General features: G+C 49.1%; 1 protein-coding gene across 2 annotated transcripts in view; it reads right to left on the minus strand.

The window, feature by feature from the left end:
- Positions 1 to 16,323, minus strand: part of CARD11 (caspase recruitment domain family member 11) — a 97,893-nt gene extending 81,570 nt beyond the window's left edge. For both annotated transcript variants that reach the window (XM_053364831.1, XM_053364830.1), the window contains exon 1: positions 16,138 to 16,323. The gene's annotated coding sequence lies outside the window, so the exon portion shown is untranslated. The remainder of the gene's footprint in view (positions 1 to 16,137) is intronic.
- Positions 16,324 to 23,445: the final 7,122 nt, after the last annotated feature.

Here is a 23,445-nt window from a genome sequence, read left to right on the forward strand (position 1 = left end):
GCCCATGCTCTCCATCCTCATATGATGTGGTGTCCTGTAAGAGTGGTGGGAAAAGGACCTGTGCATTTGTCTCCATGGCAACAGAGCAGCCTCTTTGGATACGGTAACTAGCAGAACCCAACTGGCCAGCCAAAGCCATTCATAGAATCATAGAGTTGTCATCTAGTGCAACCCCATTCCCTTAACAAAAGAACTGGTTTGGCTGGCTCAGCAGCCTCTTCTACTAGATTCTAAGCAGGCCTGGAAGGGATCCTCAGGGATCATCCAAACTGACCCCTCCAAAACACGTAACAGTATTTTGTGACTGAACCATTGTTTCCCCAACCTTCAGTTTAATCTGAGATTAAGATGATCACAGGAGCCATGGGGTTCATTCTGCCTTACGAACAAATATTTAACCATCTTTTTTCATATGTTAATGCCTCACGGAGAAAAGTGTTATGTACTGAGTTGAATAGGATCCAAACTGCAGCAGTCTGATTGGTCCTAGAACAATAGGATCCAAAAGGCAGCAGTCTGATTGGTCCTAGAACAATAGGATTCAGAATGCAGCAGTCTGATTGGTCCTAGAACAATGCAGCAGTATGATTGGTTGGCAGGAACCACCCAATCATGCTCCAGATAGAAGTGAATCCACAACCTGATTGGCTTACAGTAGAATTCCAGAACTAGCCAATCATGTGCAGCCCATTGTGTAAATAATGTATATAAAGCAGATACTTTGAGGGGACATTCATTCATTCCTCCTCACCACTATGAGCTGAATAAAGAGCATGAAATCACTTTGCGACTCTGAGTATATTTCAAAAAGGTTACAAGATATGAAGCAGAAGGAAACAAAACCCGCTCATTTACAGCACAAGAACCAGAGGATGCTTCAAAGTTTCCACGTAAGCTCTTCACACTTCCCCTATTTGGGAAGTGGCAAGCCTCGAGTCGGAGAAACACTCTGTAAACCGACACATTCACATCGGCGTCCGAAAATGAGATTGGGTGACAGGCAGGCCATTGACGTGAACACTTGTTTTTTAGAGAGAGAGAGAGAGAGCGCGAGAGAGCGCAGGGGAGATATCCAGGCTGCAAAATGGGGCAGATTAAGATCATCATCTCTAAAGGCAAAGGGAAAAGACCTCTGCAATCTTCTGCATTTCTCCTCTAAGTGAGCCTCAGCAAATTCAGTGGGGCTTAACCTGAGAAAGGGCCTCTCCAGATGTCCTTTTCATTGTTCATCTGTTAATTTTTTATTTTTTTGCTCAGGGCAGTGATAAATGAACCCCCTTTCAATATTATTTGCACCTTCAAAAGCTTTGGGGTGGCCCTACTTCTTTGTTTCCAATCAGTAAATGTCCTGTTGTTGTTGTTGTTGTTGTTGTGCTATAGAGCAAGCACTCCCCTCCAGGTGACAATGACATGGGAGCAGAAAGATGTGAGGATGGTCCAGTATGAATCAGCCATGAATGCACTCTTATTGTGTCAATGGAGCGTTGCAAAAGGCACCCACTCCCTCCTGCTTTCCATAGAATCATCGGATTGTAGATTCGGAAGGGAACCCCAAAGGATTTCTAGTCCAACTAAAGAAATCCCAGCAGATGGCCACATAAACTCTTACCAGCTCCCTAAATGCCAACCAATCCAGCGGCAACAGCAAGGAAGCCAGCTCTCCTAGTGCCAGAGTCCCACGGGGCCCCAGGCGACCTTCTGCCCCATCACCTGCTGTTGCTTTTAAAGCATAAAAGATGTAATCTCCGTGCTAAACCTTCACTCGTTTCCACCGAAACAGCACTAACAGGAAGTACGTGGGAGTGGCTGCACCACCAAGAAGCGAGCTGAAGTCGCCACAAGATCAGGCTGCCCTAGTACGGAATCATCTATCAATTTATTAAATTTGCCAGTTGCTTTACCTTGCCCAAGGCAACTTGCAAACTGTTACGGAAATTACCGGGGGGGGGGGACATCTTTACAGTTGTTAAATGTTACAAATATTATGCATAAAGGTATCCTTTCAACTTGACAGCTCAGGGAAGTTACCTAGCTTTAAAAATCATATAAAATCAACTCCTTTGCCAGTTTCCTTCATTCCACTGCCAATTTGCTTCATTGGCCAAGGACTTGGAAACCACTCGGTCCCCGCCATAGTCCCTCAAGCGGGGGGTCACGTACTCACAAGAAGGTACTCATAGGTGTCAATCGCTGGGCAAAGGCACTCCTCCGGACTTGCCCAGGTGGCAGACTATGAAAACCAAAGTTCTACTGCCCCTTTGTAGTAGGTGCTTAGAATGTACTTCCCAATACATATCCGTATCGCCTGTTGCCCCAACACATTCCTCCTATGTTAATCATGTATAACCCTCCCCTTTTCTGATGTAGCAATGATGTAGCGATGATGCTTAATGAGCTGTATGCTGGGATAAGATAGAAACTTTTAAAAGTCATTGTCACCCCATTCTCAGGGTTCAAAATTCCTCTTTGAACCTGTTGCACAATAAACTTTGGTCTACAGCTATTTGCTCCGGCTGGTGGCTGGACTCCTTCCTTTATTCCGCAGGGACCCGTGGGCTCTGCCCGACCAGCTGGGTGACTGAGCAGCCTCGCACCTAGATTTTTCCGTAACACAACCAAACTGCAACGTCACAAAAAGGCCTATTGATATCAAATGGGTGCCTTCACTTTGCTTTTCCCACTACCTGCTAAAAACATTTTTTTGTTTAGACAAGCCTACCCAAGTGTCTGGAATGCTGGTGTGTTTACAGTTTGTTGCGTATTTTGATATTTTTGACTGTCTAAATTGCTTGATTTTATTGTTTTATTCCTTTCGTAAACCACATTGAGGTTTTTCCCTTTTTTTACAATCAAGCGGAATACAGTGGTACCTCTGGTTATGAACGCTTCAGGCTACGAGCTCCGCTAACCCAGAGGTAGCTGCTCCTGGTTGCGAACTTTTCCCCAGGATGCGAATGGAAATTGCGCGTCAGAGGCACACGCGCAGCGGGAAACCCCATTAGTGAAAGCGCACCTCAGGATAAGAACAGTTTCAGCTTAAGAACGGACCTCCGGAATGAATTAAGTTCATAACCAGAGCTACCACTGTATAAATTTTATGAAATAAGTAAATAAAAAATTGAAACCTATGCGTTCTGAATATTTGCATTTGCGGGGAAGGGAAGCTGCGAAGCAGACATGGATTGCAAGAGATGCTGCGTGCGCAACCTTAAAGTTTTGAGGGTGCACATCCCCCAGAAAACACTCCAATGGTCCCAACGGACCTGGCTGGATGGCCCCTTAACCATCTTCACCTGTTTGCTTTGAAATGCAACATCTTTTCCTTGCCAAACTACAGAGGCTGCTTTGTGTAGCTAGAGAGCATCCTTGCAAGGGCTTCAGGGACGAGGAGGCAAAGCCTCTGCCTGCACAATGGCTGCGTCTGCTTCCTGGGAGCAGCCCTTTGTGAGAACAACAGTTTACAAAAGCTGCTTCTTCCTAATCTTTAGACAATGCTGTGTGTATATTTAACCTTTGCAACAAAAGCATGTCAAACATTTAGGGCCGGGGCGGGTGTGTGTCTCCAGACGCTTTACTCTGGAGTAGTTCCAGCGAAGTCGGCAGGCTGCTTTCAGAGGAATTGGCTGGAGGATTATAGCCTTGGACTGACATTTTCCATAATCTTCTGGTGATAGTTGATACGCTGCTCTTCCGCTGCGCGGCAGGCAGCATAGGGACCTCATTAGAATGGGTTGTGCATCTTTTCTTCCTGCTGAGTCTATCGCACCTCGCCTGCATCCTTTTACAGCAGCGTGAAACTTGAATGTAAGGTTGCCAACTGTCCTACCTTGAGCCCTCAGTGCTGGGGTGCGGGAAACTTCCAGGGGCCACCTATAGATTCCTGCAATGCGTTATACATAGGGCTGCCTCTGAGGACGGTTCGGAAACTTCAGCTGGTGCAGAATTCAGCAGCCTGGTTGCTCACCGGGCCAAGGCGGTTTGAGCATACAATGCCAATTCTGGCCCGACTGCATTGGCTGCCGGTTAGTTCCTGAGCCCAATTCAAAGTGCTGGTTTTGACCTAGTAAAGGTAAAGGGACCCCTGACTATTAGGTCCAGTCTTGACCGACTCTGGGGTTGTGGTGCTCATCTCACTTTATTGGCCGAGGGAGCCGGCATACAGCTTCTGGGTCATGTGGCCAGCATGACTAAGCCGCTTCTGGCGAACCAGAGCAGCGCACGGAAACGCCGTTTACCTTCCCGCCGGAGCGGTACCTATTTATCTACTTGCACTTTGACGTGCTTTCGAACTGCTAGGTTGGCAGGAGCTGAGACCGAGCAATGGGAGCTCATCCCGTTGCGGGGATTCGAACTGCCGACCTTCTGATCGGCAAATCCTAGGCTCTGTGGTTTAACCCACAGCGCCACCTGCGTGCCTTTTGTAGGTTTTGACCTACAAAGCCTTAAACAGCTCAGGAGAGCATTACCTCAAGGACCACCTCTCCCTATAGGAACCGACCCAGACCCTGCAATCATCACCTGCAGCCCTTCTTTGAGCGCCTCCCCCATGAGCGGTCTGAAGAGTGGCAACCTAGGAAGCGGCCTTTTCTGTGGTGGCTCCCCATTTGTGGAATGCTCTCCCAGGAATGCTCGCTTGGTGCCTTCATTACATATCTTTAGGCGCCAGGTGAAAACGTTTCTCTTCAACCAGGTGTCCAGCTGATTAGCATTCTATGGCCTTTGCAATGTGTTTGTGGGAGGGGAGTTATTATTGGTTTGTTATTGTTCTGATTTTTACCACGTATTTTGTGCTTTTCATGAGCCTAGGACTTGCCAATCAGAAGGTCAGCGGTTCGAATCCCTGCGACGGGGTGAGCTCCCGTTGCTCAATCCCTGCTCCTGCCAACCTAGCAGTTTGAAAGCACATCAAAGTGCAAGTAGATAAATAGGTACCGCTCCGGCGGGAAGGTAAACAGCTGCTCTGGTTTGCCAGAAGCGGCTTAGTCATGCTGGCCACATGACCCGGAAGCTGCACGCCGGCTCCCTCGGCCAGTAAAGCGAGATGAGCGCCGCAACCCCAGAGTCAGCCACAACTGGACCTAATGGTCAGGGGTCCCTTTACCTTTTTATATTGTAACTTTATGTTGTGAACCACCCTGACAGCTGAAGAAGAAGAAGAAGAAGAAGAAGAAGAAGAAGAAGAAGAAGAAGAAGGGCTAGAGGCAACAGTTGGCTGAGCAATGAAGGTGACTCTTGTCTTTGTACCAGATGTTGCTGGACATCTGTCAGGAGCTGCATGCTAACTGTGGGCGGGGCCAAAGCCAGAAGTGGGCTGGGCCAGAGCCCCCGAGTGGGTGGAGCTACTCCCATTCACTCTCTGTTTCCCCCCTCTTCCTCTGCTGCAGAGACGCAGTGCTCCTTCCAGCGGTTTGTATAGATTATTTTACGAGGGCGGTTGAAATTTCTCCATGGGGCTGTCTGTAGCCCTAGGGCCACAGGTTGCCGACCCTGCTCTAGTGAAAAGGGGCAAAACCCTGAGCAACTTTTGCAGGGAATCAAAGAGGAGAGAAAGAAGTGGAAAGACATGCTCCCCTGCTTTTTTTACAACTCATTGGCTTCGTGCTACAGGTTCCAATTACGCACCTCTGAGAGCAACCCATTGTAACTCAAAAAGCCCGCAAAGATGTTGGAAAACAGAAAGGCTAGTCTCAAAAAAATGTTCACCTCCATTAAAACTATTGACCCGAGCTGGAGGGGTGGGGAGCGGCCTCTAAGCAGTGGGAATGTTCGCACAGGCAAGTAACTCTCAGGCGTTTCCACACACAAACATGTATCTATGCCTGTGAGCATTCCATCAGCAGAACTGAAAATAAACTACCGAGCTTAAAAAATAATAATGAAAGGAGCAGTGGAGAGAAGGCAGTTTAATAAACCCAAGTCTTCGCAACAGAGGTCAATGCCAAAGTTCCCCACGACTAATAAAACAGCAAAAGGCTGGGAGCTATACAACTTGTTTACATGGTCTGGGGACGCAGAGTTGCTGTCCATCTGATATCCTGATGGAACGTCCTGTTATGGGCTTTGAGGCAGCAGAAAGCGAAGCGAAGGGGAGGCTTTGCGAAGGAGCCTGACCATCAAAACCAGCGAGATTCATTATTCTGGTCTCAAGGATATCAAGAAATGTCTAAACTAAGTCAATCACCTGTTGAGGCTTTCCCACAGCTGAAGACACGGACGCAACATGGGAGCTCCCCACTCTCAAGAGCTTTTGACGTGGATGTTAGCTGCAGCCAGGATTTCGGTAATGGGAAACCATGAAAAAGCATGTCGCTGCCTAAAGGGGAACAGCAATTGGTGCTACCCCAAAAGTCAGGGTGTATAGGACTCAAGGCCACCCAAGTTGTTTGGGGACCCGAGGCATGAAATCCCACAATCATCTCTCCCGTTCTCTGGTAGTAAAAATGCAGCAATAAATTCAACACCTAAGAATTTGCCTTTGACATGGTTGTTGGCTGCAGCTAGGATTTCAATAGCCCAGAATGGGAAAACGGTGAAATATTGGCATTTCTCTGTGTGGTATAAGAACTTACGGACTTTGGCTATTGTGTGTGTGGGGAATCACACATAAACTGTGCGTCTCCAGAGGGGAGGAGGGTCCAGAATGCATTTATGTCATCTGGTGGGACATTATTATGCTTCGGACTTAGATGCTCAACATTCACCATCCACACCAGCTCGGGAAATACGGGTGTCTTGATTTACAATGGTGTGCCCCCATTTATTCACTCCTGTCTCAGCGACATCTATGCAGAATGACCACTGGGAGGAGCACAGAGAGAAGAAATGCCATGATGCATCTGCAGCAGCACAACTGGACGCCTTCATCTGCCCCAGCTGCAACAAAACATGTCTCTCCCATACCTGCGTCTACAGCCACAGCAGGCTCTGCAACCTCCTCTGTGAAGGCGCACCCCTTCATTGTCTCCCGAGACAGACAAATGCTGATCAGTTTCTTTCTCTTACTATTTATTCTTCGCTTGCTTTGTATATAATCATACTAATACTAATACTAATATTAATAATTATTTTTTATTTATATCCCGCCATCCCCAGCTGAAGCCGGACTCAGAGCAGCTAACAACAGTAAAAATAACACAGTTTACATAAAATCATAATCATTTAATTGAAATACAGTGGTCCTCAGGTTAAGTACTTAATTCGTTCTGGAGGTCCGTTCTGAACCTGAAACTGTTCTTAACCTGAAGCACCACTTTAGCTAATGGGGCCTCCTGCTGCCGCCGCGCCGCAGGAGCACAATTTCTGTTCTCATCCTGAAGCAAAGTTCTTAACCTGAAGCACTATTTCTGGGTTAGTGGAGTCTGTAACCTGAAGCATCTGTAACCTGAAGCATCTGTAACCTGAAGTGTATGTAACCTGAGGTACCACTGTACATTCTAAAATCAATTCATTCTAAAATCAATTCAGAGTCAAATTAATGGCAACCATTGGGCAAGAGTTGTATGAGGATTACAAAAGGAGGGGGTAATGTGATGTAACACCCTGCTACTGCACTATTGGGTTGTTAAAACATCATAATAATCCAGCAGGATTCAAGCATGGCATGCTGAGGAATTTGGTAACACAGACTGCAACTGCCCCAGGGAGGCTGCCCAGCAGACAAAAGCAGCCTTCCCCAACCTGGTGCCCTGCAGATATTTCGGGAGCGCAGCTCCCATTAGCCCCAGTCGGCACCATCACCCCTGCTATACACTCACATGGTTCCCCTTGGCTGCAGGTAAGAATAGGGCAGAAATCCCATTCAGATCTACCGAATCGCACAACAAGTGAATCTCCGCCAGAATTTCCACTTCTCCATTTTTATCTTTTGCAATGTGCTTCTCCATCCAGGGCTGTCTTTACCCGGGGGTGCAAGAGGTGCGGGGCACCTGGGCGCCAAATTCTGGGGGGCACTAAGTTCTTAACTATCTACCTGTTATGAAATAATAAATAATTTTGATCAAGCTAGAAAAACAAAATAGTGCTCATTTACCAAAGATGCGCCACGCCAGCGGCGGCACTCATCATTCACAATGGCACACGAAATTAACTCTTACATCAAAATATTATGTTATGCAGCAGAGGGGTCAGCGGCACCTTTGACACCTTTGGGGGTGGCTAAAGTAAAATTGGGGGCACTGGGCGGATCTTTGCACCCCAGCGGCGCATATGCTAAAGACGTCACTGTCTCCAGCCAATCAGTGTGTGCAAAAATCTGCATGTTTGGGTGAGGCATGCATAAAAATGTAAAAAATACCATACGAAAATGCATTCTATTTGGGGGGATTCTTTGCAAAAATGCACATATTGAGAGAAATTTGCACTAAAACGCTGATGAATTTTCACGAGGACTCACAAACTGATGCTGAAATGTGGAGAACGGGAAAATGTGAAACTGAGAGAAGCCAAAATCAACAGATTCCCCAAACTGACAGATTTGGTGGGTGGTTTTAGAGACTTATTTATAGTGACTTATTTATTTAATTCCATTTATTGCCCCCACTTTTCTCCGAGGAGCCCAAGTTGGTGTACATGGTTATTCCCCCTCCTAATTTAATCCCCACAGCAGCCCTGCAATGTACCGTAGGTTAGCAGTAACATCAGCAGTAACATCTAGACCATGGGAGCGTTTCAGCCCTGTTCTTGGGTTTGTTTAAAATCTAAAACAGTTGATCTTGTATTAATTTCTTTGAATTTCTACCATTTAGGTTTTTTAAACCTTTTTGTAAAGGCAATAGTAGAATTTTCACAGCTGAGTTCTCAACTCTTTATTACTGTGCTTGGCTTTCTTTAAGTTGGGCTTCGTCTAAAACTTGCCATTGAGGTTTTCAAACCTTTTTTGTAAAGTCAGTATTAGAAACTTTGCCTTTGAGTTTTCAATCCTTTATTACTGCACTTTGCTTCACCTAGGTCGAGTTAGGATTATAATACTTCAGAATTTTTGAGAGTTTTACCCCCTTTTTTGAATTTTGGTCATTTAAGGTTTATGATTCCTCTATTTCCTTCTGAGGAAACTGAATAGTTCAGTGAAACGAGGTTTGTAGCCGGCATCCCGTTAAGGCTTTGTACAATTCTAGGATTTTCTAATTTTTTCCTTAAACTTTTTGATTTTTATTATTTAGTTTTTTCCATAAGATAATATTTCTAGTTGATTACTTCTAGTTTCAGGGATTTTCATGGTATTTCATTTGTTTTCTGCAATGTAGGTTAGGCTGAGAGAGAGGCAGTTGACTGACTTCCCACGTCACCCTGTGAGCTTCAGGCCCGAGTGTGGGATTCGAACTCTGGACTCTCCCAGGTCCAACCCTGCACTCTAACTATTAAGTGAAAACTCTGTCTTACTAACTGTCTTGCCTTTGAGGGCTCAGCCCCAGAACCTGTTTCCAAGCCCAGCGTGCAGCCTCGAAACGCATGAAGCAACTGCAGAGAGGAGAGTGCCTCTGAGCATTTGCAGGGACTCTCTGTACACAAATGCATCCCGAGGCTTCACAGACTAACTAGCAAGGCTATGTCTTCCCCACAGGCCGGCCGGCATCATCCTTTTCCTCTTTTGCCTGCCATCAAGGGAAGCGAAAGGGAGAGGAAACACGTGGGCGAAACATCGTCGCTGGGGAGGAAGCAGCAGTGAGAGTTCTGCTAGCAAAATAATCACGGCGGGGCCTGCAGTTAAGAGTGCGGCAAACTGTGGGAAGCAGAGAAGAGTGTGTGGGAGGCCAGAAGAAAGAAACAGAGAAGAGGAAGAAGACGAGATTGTGAATGAGTAACATGCAAAGGGACTATTTATAGGGCAAAGTCTGTGTCACACATCCTTTCCCGAAAGGGAAGCACAGCGAGGGAGGGAAAATGTCTCCCCCCCCAGCTGTGTGTCTGAGGATCAAAACATCCTTTCCCCAGTTCACCTTGCCCCAGCTGTGATCTCATTTATTTCTATTAATTTAATAAAAGTGTATGCAGCTTTTCAAGAAAACCTTTTCCCAAGCCACATGCAAGGGAAAGTGCGCAGCTCAGGGGGTTAGAGCATATTCTGGATGGCGGCTAATGGATGGAGGTTGAATCCTGACAAGACAGAAGTACTGTTTTTGGGGGACAGAGGGCGGGCAGGTGTGGAGGACTCCCTGGTCCTGAGTGGGGTAACTGTGCCGCTGAAGGACCAGGTGTGCAGCCTGGGAGTCATTTTGGACTCACAGCTGTCCATGGAGGCACAGGTCAATTCTGTATCCAGGGCAGCTGTCTACCAACTCCACCTGGTACGCAGGCTGAGACCCTACCTGCCCTTGGACAGTCTTGCCAGAGTGGTGCATGCTCTAGTTATCCCCACTTGGACTACTGCAATGCGCTCTACGTGGGGCTACCTTTGAATGTGACCCAGAAACTACAACTAATCCAGAATGAGGCAGCTAGACTGGTGACTGGGGGCGGCTGCTGAGACCACATAACACCGGTCTTGAAAGACCTACATTGGCTCCCAGTACGTTTCCGAGCACAATTCAAAGTGTTGGTGCTGACCTTTAAAGCCCTAAACGGCCTTGGCCCAGTAGACCTGAAGGATCATCTCCACCCCCATCGTTTAGCCTGGACACTGAGGTCCAGTGCCGAGGGACTTCTGGAGGTTCCCTCACTGCGAGAAGCAAAGCTACAGGGAACCAGGCAGAGGGCCTTCTCGGTAGTGGCACCCGCCCTGTGGAATGCCCTCCCAGCTTACAGCATGGGGGTGATCCTACATAGCTCAGTTGGTTAGAGTGTGGTGCTCATAATGCCAAGGATGCAGGTCCAATCCCTGCATGGGACAGCTGCATATTCCTGCATTTCTGGGGGTTGGGCTAGATGATCCTCAAGGGCCCTTCCAACTCTACACTTCTATAATTCTATGATCTATGATCCTACTTGCAGGATGCTGGAAGGCAGAGTCAGCCAGAAGGTAGATCTACAATAGTACAGTGGTACCTCGGGTTACAGACGCTTCAGATCACATATGCTTCAGGTTACATATGCTTCAGGTAACAGACTCCACTAACCCAGAAATAGTACCTTGGGTTAAGAACTTTGCTTCAGGATGAGAAATCGTGCTCCGGCAGCGTGGCGGCAGCAGGAGGCCCCATTAGCTAAAATGGTGCTTCAGGTTAAGAACAGTTTCAGGTTAAGAACGGACCTCCGGAACGAATTAAATTCTTAACCCGAGGCACCACTGTATATGACTCATAAGTGTTTGCCAATGGCAACAGTGGCAACAAAACTCTTTCCTCCCCAAGTCCCAAATATGGCTCCTGAAACAAAGGGTTTTCCCAGACTGATGTTGCTTTCGGAGTGGGGGTCCTACACACACAGACAAAGTCAGGTTGCACAATTATAATTGATTGGGAGGTCTTGTGAAACAAACCCGCTTCCCTAAAAGATCAGACTTTTTTTGGAGTAAGGAAATTGACAGGGAGATGCACTGGTAAGTGCGAGATAACTGTGCTCATTAAATAGCTGGAGCTGCCTATTCATCCTGAAGACAGAATGGTACATATACAGGCCATGTGGAAGTGCCCCAAGAATGCTTGGGGGGGGGGAGTGGATCTCAGTTCTGTAATCTCAGTCCTGATTCTGAAATCGGTGCTAGGAACTCAGATAGGGATATGTTGGGAATTACCTCCTTCACTTGAGCCGCCGTATCTGCCATCACCAACTGCCCTGCACCCACCCAGCCCTGGTGATGGTTGATGGACTTTAGGATTCTAGCAAAATATAGGTCCCGCAAGCCTGAAGCCTGTGCACCCCATTCTGAACAGCAACCATTTAGGCCCAGTCTGCATGCACAGGTGCGAAAGCAGACATGGTGGAATGAATTGCATCGCTGCAGACTGTGGGTGGGGAATGTCATTTCTGAACGCTACATAAAACAAAAACAAAAAACTGACCGTAGAGAGAAAACATCAGCTTCTACTTCTGCCTTTTCCTGCTGCTAATTTTCTACTTGCAGGCTCCCTGCTGTTTTTGTACTATAGCAAATAATTTTCAACAGCCTGATTTCCCACTTTCAGACTGAGGTGGTACAGTCCATGCTGCCACCTCCATTAATTCTAACCTTGGGCTCTCTGTTGCCCATGTAGACCAGACCCAGGGCGCTGCATGCCGGAAGGTGTCATGGGCTTTGAAGACACTCGAACTCAGGACGCAAGGGAGAAACATGCTAAGAGGAAGGCACGCTTGGCAAATCCACACTGCGATCAACTCCTGCCCGGAAACCTATGTCCCCACTGTGGAAGGACGTGTGGATCCAGAATTGGCCTCCACAGTCACTTGCGGACTCACTGTTAAGACCATGTTTATGGAAGACAATCTTACTCGGCTGCTAGGGATAACCAAAGAAAGGTTTTCAAAGAGTGCACCAGGGAACAGGATCAGTGAGAAACTCAGGAATGGTGGCAGAGCTTCCCTGAAAGGAAACTTGCCCACCACTCCTGATTTTCTCTGTGCAACATGAAGCAATGGCTGCGTTGTAGGAAGTGTGCTGCTTTTGTGGTGCGGATGGTGAGGACTAAGAGGCACCCTGCAGCTGTGGTGGACAGACCTCAAGCTTGCGGTGGGATCGTCTTCCTTCCTTTTTACAAGAACTCTCATGGTCTACCAGACAAGAGTCAGATACAAAATGCTGGCTCAGTGTCAGGTACTAGAATGAGCCACGCAATGGGCTAGTCTCAGGGCCGGATTGAGGTTTGATGAGGCCCTAAGCTATTGAAGGTAATGGGGCCCTTTATATGTCCAGCTGTCCTTTGTCAACAACAAATTGTCGCTGGTTTTGTGTGTTGAATATGGTATTTTATGGACCTAATAGGTATCCAAAGCCATTTGCACATAACAAAATATGTATTTTATCTTATATTTTGGAAATGTACGTCCAGTTGTTTTTTTCCTTTACATTTTTGGGGTGCCCCCCCAAAAGAGTGGGGCCCTAAGCTATTGCTTGTTTAACTTATATGTAAATCCGGCACTGGCTGGTCTGCATCTACCAGAACAGATCAACATCTGAATTCTTAAATTATCAGGGTTACTAACCTCAAAGCAGTCTGCGGAGTTGAACAAAGATCTTGCCAAAGACAACCAGGTAATGCTCCTATTTTACAGGGGGCTGAAAAACAGACAATTCTTTGTCTTTGTGCAATATTATTCAATTTTGTTAACATGTTTAGAATCAGAAAGGCTTGCCGATCTACTGCCGATCGCCCAGTGATCTACCCGCTAGACGCCAAATCTGCTTTCTGCCAGCTTCTGCCTTGGAACATGCTCAAGAATGAACCGCAACATTCAGGAATCTCTTGAAAGAGAAAGGTGTCTGGCCCAGAAAGCCTGAAAAGGACAGCCATGAAATGGTCCAGAAATGGAAACAAGAACAAATACCAATGTTGGAGGAGTGGAGAATGAAGCTGATGGACTATGCAGAACTTGATAAACTGACTGGGAAGATCAGATATCTACGAGATCAAAAGTTCATCGAGGACTGGGGAAAATTAGCTGAATACTGGGAATGTATAAGTGATAATGCAATAACGCTAGTGGCATTCATAGAAGCTCTGTAACAGAATAAGAAATATTGTAAAAAGGCAAAATAGAAGTGGGGGGTAGGTATAAAGGCAATAGTAAAATTTGGAAATGTGTAATTAAAGAAGTTTGAATTTGGATGATTGGCAGAGAAGCCGAAGGAAGTCAAAAATGGAAAATTTAACGGAAATTGTAATGTGGATTGAATGTATGGAAAATTAATAAAATATAATTTTTTTAAAAAAAGAAAAGGACAGCCATATGATAGGAAGCAATTCAAACTCTCCAGGCTCGTATGCATACAATCTACAAAAGCCACTTGTCAAATCTGCCTCTTTCCCACCTCCTTTTGCTCCTTCTCTTCCTCTTCCTTGCAGTTGCTGTTCCTTTGGAAGCATCTGGAGTGGCAAGATAGCCTTGCTTGTTTTCCGCCAGGTTGCTGGAGTGCCAAAGGAAGAGGTTAATTTGTGCCATGTCTCAGGTCCCCCGTGCCTGTGCTCAGTGCCAACACTCAACTCCAGAATGCACAAAGTGCCCCTGAGCAGACACAGAGGGAATTTCCCCTTGCAAAGGAACAAATGCAGAGTCATAGATTGTCAGAGTTGGAAGGGACCCTGGCAGCCCAGCCCTTTTGCTCAACGCAGGATCTTGCAGTAACAGCAACCCTGGCAGATGACCCGGTCTAGCCTGTGCTGAAATGCCTCCAGCCAAGGATGCCTATGGAGGCTGGCTGCTCCCACTGCCCAGGATCTCTTAGCAGCAAGAAGCCTCTCCTAACCTTTAGCCAAAACCTTCAGTTTCCATTCTTTGGCCCTCTGAAGCAACAGATAACACGCTTGGCCTGTCCTGCGTGACAAGCCTATCACCCAGATATTTAAAGATCACTGTCGTGATAGACACACCACACATTTGAAGCACATGGCTTCCCACAAATAATCCTGAGAACGGCTCTTTGTGAGGGTGCTGTGAGTGGTAAACTACAGTTCCCGTGGTCTTTGGGGACGAAATCATGCCTCACCTGATTCTTCTCTTCTCTGGGCTTGAACACAGTCAGCTCTTTCAACCGCTCCTTATAGGACTGGTGCACATCAAAAATTAGGGTTCCAAATGATGCTCTGGTATTTCCACACTAGCCCACTTAACAAATTAATTTTTAAGATTGTTAATATTTTTATTTGTGTTGCAATTTTAAATTGTTGTAAGCCCCTCCATGTGGTGCAGGGGCACAAGAAGAGTGGAAGAGAAATGTTATGTATAAATGAATGAATGAATGAATTTTAAAAAACCTCTTACAGATGAATTGAGTCATGCATGTACAAGTCCCGTTGAGTCTGACTCATGAAGACTATTTCAGTTTAGGAGAGACTTGCTGTCGCACCGATGATGGTGATGGTAGACAGATGAATTGTCATCGATCTGCCTCTGTTATGAAGGATAACAGGGCAGATCCCTGCCCCAAAGACCTTACAATCAGGGGAGACAAGGGAGGAAAGGAAGGAAAATGGGAGGAGGATGTAAACCATCCAGAGATTTTGTTACGTGATCATTTTGAAAAATAGATAAACAATAAGCTCTTGCGCCAGCTTTCATAATGGAGGGAACCCTACTTTCAGTTAGATATAGATATGCTTAGTTACATCAGAGAATGGGGACTTGCGGTGCAAGGCTAATCATGCCTATTCAGAAGGAAATCCTATTAAATCCAGTGGGGCTTATTCCCAGGAAAATGGAGTTAGGATTCCTGCCTAAAGCTAGGGGAAACTCTGGGATACCACCACCTCCTCTTCTGTAGTGAGAAGATCTTTCCCACTGTGCCCACTTGAAATGTGAAGGCCAAGTTCTCCAGCTGATGGAGGCAATTTCAGTGATTTCCAGGTGATTTCTGGGTTTGGGGAGGGGAAGAGGAAATCTGCTGTCGGCTGTAGTCAAAGTTCAAATTGGGAGTAATAACTAGGACTGTGGGCGTTTCTCCACCACTTTGATCTGCAGAACCGGCCCTCTTACTGGCACCACATAATATTCCTTCCACATTGGTAATAAATCAATCTTTAATGTAGCAACGGCCCTTTGGAACTCCCTGCCTGACTGTAAATTTTTTTGGCACCTGCTAAAACACCTGCTTTTTGTTTAGATGAGCCTGTCCAGCCAGGTAGCATGCTGACATGTGCTTTTTATCACTGACTTAGAATTTTTAATAGTTGTTTTTAACCGCTTTTGCACATAATTTTATTGCTTTCTTCTTTTTGTAAACCACTTTGAGGGTTTTTTCTTTTTAAATAATCAAGCGATGTATAAATTTTATGAGATAAATGAAATAGACCAATAACTCTCCGCCACTGCCTGCTTCCTGAACGGCACTGCTGGCCTTACTCCGGAGTAGGCAAGCCGCGGTGCCCAGGACTGAGCAAGCGAGAGTGGCCAAAGATTATTTTGCCTATCCTTAACCACGTGCGCCAGGAAGAGAGTCGATGATCGGTCCCATAAAGATAGCATTGGAACCGAGCTTCCCAGCCAGTTTTTACTTCGGTATTGAAAGAGAAACAAAACCTGAAGCAGAATCGGAAGCGAAGCGGATCTTACCGGCTCTGGTGTCTTTTGTCAATTTTCTTCGCGAGCCGGGCTGCCTGCCCAGAGGGCGATCCCGGAGCGCATCCTTGGCGCTTGTTGCTGCTCGGATCCGACGCAAGGCTGTTGCTGGCAGAGGAGCGGAGTCAGCCGCGCTGGGGACGCCCGGCGGAGGGGCGCGGATGAGGCATCGCGCAGAGAGGCCGGGAGGCGGGGTAAGAGGGAAGGAGGGTGTCGGGGGGAAGAGGCAGGAAGCCGAGTTGCAGAAAAACTTTAAAAGAGAAATGCGTGCACACGCGCGCGCAATCACCTTGACAAATTGAGAAGAGCGCTGCAGTCCACGACAGCGCGCTTGGTACGCGGGAAGCGTTGCAACCAGGGCGCGCAAAGCAGGAGCGAAAGCGCTTGGGGGGGGTGTCGGATTTTCCAAGGGGCCACCCTGGGATACCGCCCTCCTCCCCAAATCTTTCTAAGCCTTCTCTATAGTTGACAGGGAGAGGCTGGCTGCTTCTGTGAACCTCATTTATTTTATAAAATTTATACACCGCTTGACTGCAAAAAAGAGAAAACCTAAAAGCGGTTTACAAAAGATAAAACGGTGAAATCATTTTTTTTAAAAAAATCAACACTACTTTAAAACATGCAGAAGTTAAAATACTAAAACAGATTAAAATCACCTAGACTTTCTAAGCATTTTGTCTTGATAGGAATGTGTTTCGAAGGAGCTGAAAAGAGTACAGGGAAGAAGGTGCCTTCTTGATCTCAAAAGGCTCCGAGGGTCATTTTGCTGCGCTCTAAAACATTTGCTAACTCCAGTGCTTTTCTTCTAGGAAAAACAGTGCTGGTTCTGTGTACCTGTGAGTACCCCTAGGAAAAAAGCACCGGCTAACCCTCTTAGTTTTGTGGCATTCCTTCACTTACATTGCCAATGATCACATCTATGCTTGAATCACAGTTGCAATCTAGTCTGTATTTGTCATGCTCACCTTTCCAGCTGCTGGAGGATAATTTTGCTGTCCTCTGAAACAGGCATCCGCAAACTCGGCCCTCCAGATGTTTTGGGACTACAATTCCCATCATCCCTGACCACTGGTCCTGTTAGCTAGGGATGATGGGAGTTGTAGTCCCAAAACATCTGGAGGGCCGAGTTTGCGGATGTCTGCTCTGAAACATCCACAGGCTCTTGTGGTTTTGTGACTCTCCTTCTGTTACATAGCCAACTGCCTCTGTTTTTATGGCAGCTCCAATCTCCCTGCTGTGTTTTTCCTTGCAAGAATGCCATGTGGCCTAAGACTGGGTGTGCGTACTACATTTCCCACCCGCCAAGGCCAAGACAGGCCCCTCTCTGCCGGCACAGCAACAGGGAAGAAGTGGTTTCAAGAGCCAGATTGGCTGTGGGTCCCGTGCCCTTTGAGGCAACCTTTCACAGGGGCCATGAGGAAAGGCCTGAAATGGTAACTTCTGCCTTTCTAGTGGCCCTGGAATTTCTTTTGTGTGGACAGTCCCCCAAACCCTGGGCTGCCCTCTGTATGGAATAACGACTCAAGACAACGTGCTATGGGATTAAAATTGGCCACAACTTTATTATATTTCAGATGTGGGTAGACCTTGGCTCAGGCATTGGGCGTTTATCCCTCCCAGTCCCCCATCAGGGATCTGGGGAGCATCAGGGTTATCCAGTGTGGGGAGGGGATGGGCTGGCTCTGGAGAACATATGTTCAAGGAGAGAGAGCCCACCCCTGTTATGTTGCAGGGGAGAGCAATGACGACCTCTAGGCGTACGACCAAAGTCTCCCCTCAAACAGCCCCTTTAACAGGGAACCCTGGTATTGCTGCCACAAAGAGGAGCGGGGCATGGGTCACCGCTGCACGCCCCCCCCATTCAGGGAAGATAGATTAAAGGATTCCGCCCAAGGCCTGATACCGCCAAAGTTGTGACGTTTTGCTACGGGAAAGGCAAACCTGCCAATGCAGGTGAATTCCTTTCCGGCCCTTCAACAGCGACCTTGACGTAGCAGCGTCCGCATACCTGTGGAGAAAAGAAGTGTTATGTACTGAGTTGAATAAGATCCAAACTGCAGCAGTCTGATTGGTCCTAGAACAATAGGATTCAGAATGCAGCAGTCTGATTGGCCCTGGAACAATGCAGCAGTATGATTGGTTGGCAGGAACTACCCAATCATGCTCCAGATAGAAGTGAATCCACAACCTGATTGGCTTACAGTAGAATTCCGGAATTAGCCAATCATGTGCAGCCCATTGTGTAAATAATGTATATAAAGCAGATACTTTGAGGGGACTTTCATTCATTCCTCCTCACCACTATGAGCTGAATAAAGAGCATGAAATCACTTCGCGACTCTGGGTATATTTCACTGGCGACGAAGGTGGGATCCCGCTGAGCTGACTGCCACACACAGCACCGCAGCACCGCCACCTGCCACACCGCTGCCTCGCACCGTGTTCCAGGCTTCAGCTCCGGGACACAAGGAACTCAGAATGGCAACCGACAACAGCTTCTCGCCATTCAACCCAGCATCTGGAGACTGGGAAGCATACGCCTCCCGTTTCACCTTCCTCCTAGAAGCCAAAGGGGTCACTGACGAAGAAGACGCCAAGAAGAGGGCGATATTCTTCAGCGTCTGCGGAGAGGAGACGTTTGAAATCGCCCGGGCTCTCCTTGCGCCTGAAGACGTCGCTACTGTTCCATACAAAACAATAATGGAACAGCTGAAGGGGCACTTTTCGCCGCAGCCCTCAGTGGTGGCTCGTCGAAATGCCTTCTACGCAAAGCGGCAAGCCCCTGGGGAAACCATAACTGGGTTTGTGACCTCTCTCCGCCAAGCCGCCCGGTTCTGCAACTTCTCAGAGCTGGAGAACATGCTTCGTGACCGCCTCGTCGGTGGCCTGAAGGATGAGAAGCTGCAACAACGCCTCTACGCTAAGAAGGACCTAACGTTCCAGGTCGCTCTGGAGGAGGCCCTGGCAACGGAAGCTGCCGAGAGGTCGACGCAAGAGGCACGGCCGAGCCAGCTGTCCCAACCGAGGGTCCACCACGAAGACCTCACCGACGACTCAGGATCCGACAGGGAGGAGGTGCACCGAGTACAGCAGCGCACTCAAGCAGCCCACATACCACAGCTGCCTCGACGAGAAGGAGGGAACTGCGCAAGCTGTGGAGAAAGTCACGAGAGGAGGACCTGCCGTTTCCGCAACGCAGAGTGCAGGCAGTGCAGAAAATTGGGACACATCGCCCGGGTGTGTCGGGCTCGGCCCACCCGACGCCAGGCATCAGATGACCAATCCAAGAGCCCCAGGTCCCGGGGCCCAACGCACCAAGGCAACTCGACAGAGCTCACGGACTTCCAGGTATACCAGTTGCCCCACCCCAACGTAGAGAAAATTTATGTTGACGTACAGATAGAGGGGGCCCCATGCCGCATGGAGCTTGACACGGGTTCAACTCTATCCATAATCTCGGCAAGGACCTTAAGGAAACTGTGTCCTACTGGGGGTCCCAAACTCAGGCCGGCCCCATTCACCCTCCGGGACTTCCAAAAACATAAGGTCCCCACAATGGGGGTGGGGACCTTCAGGGTGCAATACCGAGGGCGGACGCGGCAACTGGACTTGCTTGTGGTCAAGGGCCCCTACATTAGCTTACTGGGATTGGCATGGTTTGGACCACTGGGGCTAGCCGTCACTGGGGTGAACCACACTAGCTTACAAGTGGACGTGGACGCCATATGCAAGGAATTTCCGGGGGTTTTCGATGGGAAATTGGGACAGTATACGGCCCCCCATTGCTCTACAGCTTGACCCCGCAGTACGACCGGTCAGGCTCAAGGCCCGCCGGGTCCCGTTCGCCCTGAAACCCTGTATAGACGAGGAATTGGACCGGCTCGTGGAGCAAGGAGTCCTGGAGCCGGTGCCTAATGCCCCCTGGGAAACCCCAATCGTCACGCCCGTCAAGCCAAATGGTTCAGTCCGCATCTGCGCAGACTACAAATGTACCATAAACAAGGCCCTCACGGCCCATGCATACCCAGTGCCAGTGGTCAGCCATGTTCTTGCCACCCTGGCTGGGTCGAAAATTTTTGGCAAGCTGGACTTGGCCCAAGCATATCAACAGCTGCCAGTAGATGAGGCCACAGCAGAGGCACAGACGATTGTGACGCACAGAGGAGCATTCAGGGTAAAGCGGCTGCAATTCGGTGTCAGCGTGGCACCAGGCATATTCCAGAATCTAATGGACTCTCTACTTAAAGGGATTCCTGGCGTCACCCCCTTCTTCGATGATGTGTTGATTGCCGGGCCCACACCAGAGGAGTTTGAGGACCGCCTCCGCACCGTTCTGCACCGTTTCCAGACGGCGGGTCTCAAGGTGAAGCGGGAAAAATGTCTACTAGGAGTGCCTCAGGTGGACTTTCTGGGATTTATGGTGGACGCAGAAGGGGTCCACCCGACTGGGGACAAGGTACGGGCCATTTGTGATGCCCCAGCGCCCAAGAACAAGACTGAACTTCAGGCCTTCTTGGGACTATTGAACTTTTACCATTCCTTCCTTCCCCACAAGGCGGCGGTAGCAGAGCCCCTACACAGACTCCTGGACAAGCGGGCCCCTTGGGTGTGGGGCCAGCGCCAGGAGGCCGCATTCCAGGCAGTCAAGGACTTGCTTGTCTCAAACTCGGTCTTGGCACACTTCGACGAGAGGCTGCCGGTGGTGCTAGCATGCGATGCCTCGCCCTATGGAATTGGCGCTGTCCTGGGACACCAACTCCCGGATGGAAGAGAGGTACCGGTGGCATACTTTTCCCAGACACTCAACGCAACCGAGCGGAACTACTCGCAAATCGACAAGGAGGGTCTGGCAATCGTGAAGGGAGTAAAAAAATTCCATGATTTCTTGTACGGGCGGCCCTTCACCGTGGTGACTGACCACAAGCCGTTGCTTGGCTTATTTGCCCCTGAAAAGCAGACCCCCCAAGTGCTGTCTCCTCGCGTCCTCAGGTGGTCAATTTTCCTTGCCAGCTACCAGTATGCACTGATTCACCGTCCGGGGAAGGCGATGGGCCATGCGGATGCCCTCAGCAGGCTACCACTACCGGAAACAGGCCCCGACCCAGCACCTGCACAAGAGGTTATGAGCCTGGAGCTGCTTCCCGACCGCCCCATTCAGGCACAAGAAGTTGCACACCATTCCAAGAAAGATAGGGTCATCTCCCGGGTCCTGGACTGGGTGTGGAGGGGATGGCCCAGCAGCAGCCCCGGGCCAGAATTCGCCGGCTACACAACCCGCAAACATGAACTGTCGGCCCACAAGGGGTGCCTGTTATGGGGAAGCAGGGTCGTTGTTCCCCAGCCCCTCCGCAAAAGGGTCCTCACAGCCCTACACGAGACACACCCAGGGGTAGTAAGAATGAAGGCCCTTGCCAGGAGTTATGTGTGGTGGCCGGGGATCGACGGAGAGATAGAGGCCTGGGTCAAACACTGCCAGGCCTGCCAAGAATCCCGCCCAGATCCCCCAAGGGCCCCAGTCCAGTCCTGGGAGTCCGCCCGAGCACCATGGTCACGCCTGCATGTGGACTTCGCTGGCCCCTTTCAGGGGAAAACATTCTTCATAGTGGTGGACTCCTACACCAAATGGCTGGAAGTCGCACTGGTACCGTCCACTTCTACGTCCGCAGCCATCCGGGTACTACGCAGGCTGTTTGCAACCCACGGGCTCCCTGACACTCTCGTCTCAGACAACGGGACTGCATTTACGTCAGGAGAATTCCAAACCTTCACAGCGCAGAACGCCATCCGCCACATCCGTTCGGCGCCATTCCATCCTGCCACCAATGGCCAAGCAGAACGCATGGTGCGGACCACCAAGGACACCCTTCGCCGCATGACGCAAGGGGATTGGGAGTACCGCCTTGCCACATTCCTGCTAGCACAGCACAGCACAGCACCCCCAGCTCAACGACTGGCCGGAGCCCCGCTGAACTACTAATGGGTCGGCGCCTTGCAATCAGATTGGACCGCCTTCACCCCGATAGAGCTCAGGATGAGGTAGTGGTGGGGGAAGGCAGGAACCCCCGGACCTTCGAGGCCCAGGACCCAGTGTACGCAAAGAATTTTGGGGCAGGCCCAGCATGGGTACCCGCCACAGTCACCAGGGTCACTGGCCCCGTGTCGTACGAGGTGCTAACAGATGGGGGGCAATGCTGGCGCCGCCACTGCGACCAGATACGGCGACGATTCCCGGGAGAAAACCAGGAGGAGGAAAGGTCAGAGGAGTCCCAAGGGAACAGAGGGGCAGTGAGGCCCATAGAGCACGAGGGGCCAGCAGGAGAGGCAGAATCAGTAAATACAGAGAGGACCTGCGAGGCCGAAAGGACACCGGAACCAGAACCACGACTGAGCGAGCCGGTTGCGCCAGACCAAATAGCCCCATCACAGCCAGCATCCTTGGAACACGAGCCAGAACCTGAACCCCGGACCAGGGAAAACCCCAGGCCGCAACGCACATGTAGGCCGCCAGCGTACCTCGAGGACTATGAATGCGACCTCCCGGGCAGGACTGGAACTTAGAGGGGAGGGGTGTTATGTACTGAGTTGAATAGGATCCAAACTGCAGCAGTCTGATTGGTCCTAGAATAATAGGATCCAAAAGGCAGCAGTCTGATTGGTGCTAGAACAATAGGATTCAGAATGCAGCAGTCTGATTGGCCCTGGAACAATGCAGCAGTATGATTGGTTGGCAGGAACTACCCAATCATGCTCCAGATAGAAGTGAATCCACAACCTGATTGGCTTACAGTAGAATTCCGGAATTAGCCAATCATGTGCAGCCCATTGTGTAAATAATGTATATAAAGCAGATACTTTGAGGGGACTTTCATTCATTCCTCCTCACCACTATGAGCTGAATAAAGAGGGTATATTTCAAGAAGTCTGCAAAAGAAGTCTTAACTGAGGGTGGGTAGGGTGGGAGAAGCTCTGGAGCCAACTGCCGATTCCCAGGTAAGATCCTCCCTCTATTGTGTGGGCAGGTGGTCCCTCCCCCTACCTGGCCTGATCACCTTGGCAACGCCTCCCCAGGTGGGATTGGGCAACTGACTGAGGTAGGCGGAGACATCCAGGTATCCCACCTGGAGGGAGGCGAAGCCAAGCCTGTGCTAATGGTGCCGCATAGGGTCCCGGGGGCTGTGCATGACCACGCAAAGGGTGCCCCCATTTAATGTGGGGAGTGGTCATTAAGAACATAAGAAGAGCCTGCTGGATCAGATCTATGTCCAGCATCACAGTGGCCAACCAGTTGCCTGCACAAGAAGA

This window comes from Podarcis raffonei, chromosome 14 (genome assembly GCF_027172205.1).
Source record: "Podarcis raffonei isolate rPodRaf1 chromosome 14, rPodRaf1.pri, whole genome shotgun sequence".
Lineage (NCBI taxonomy): Eukaryota > Metazoa > Chordata > Lepidosauria > Squamata > Lacertidae > Podarcis > Podarcis raffonei.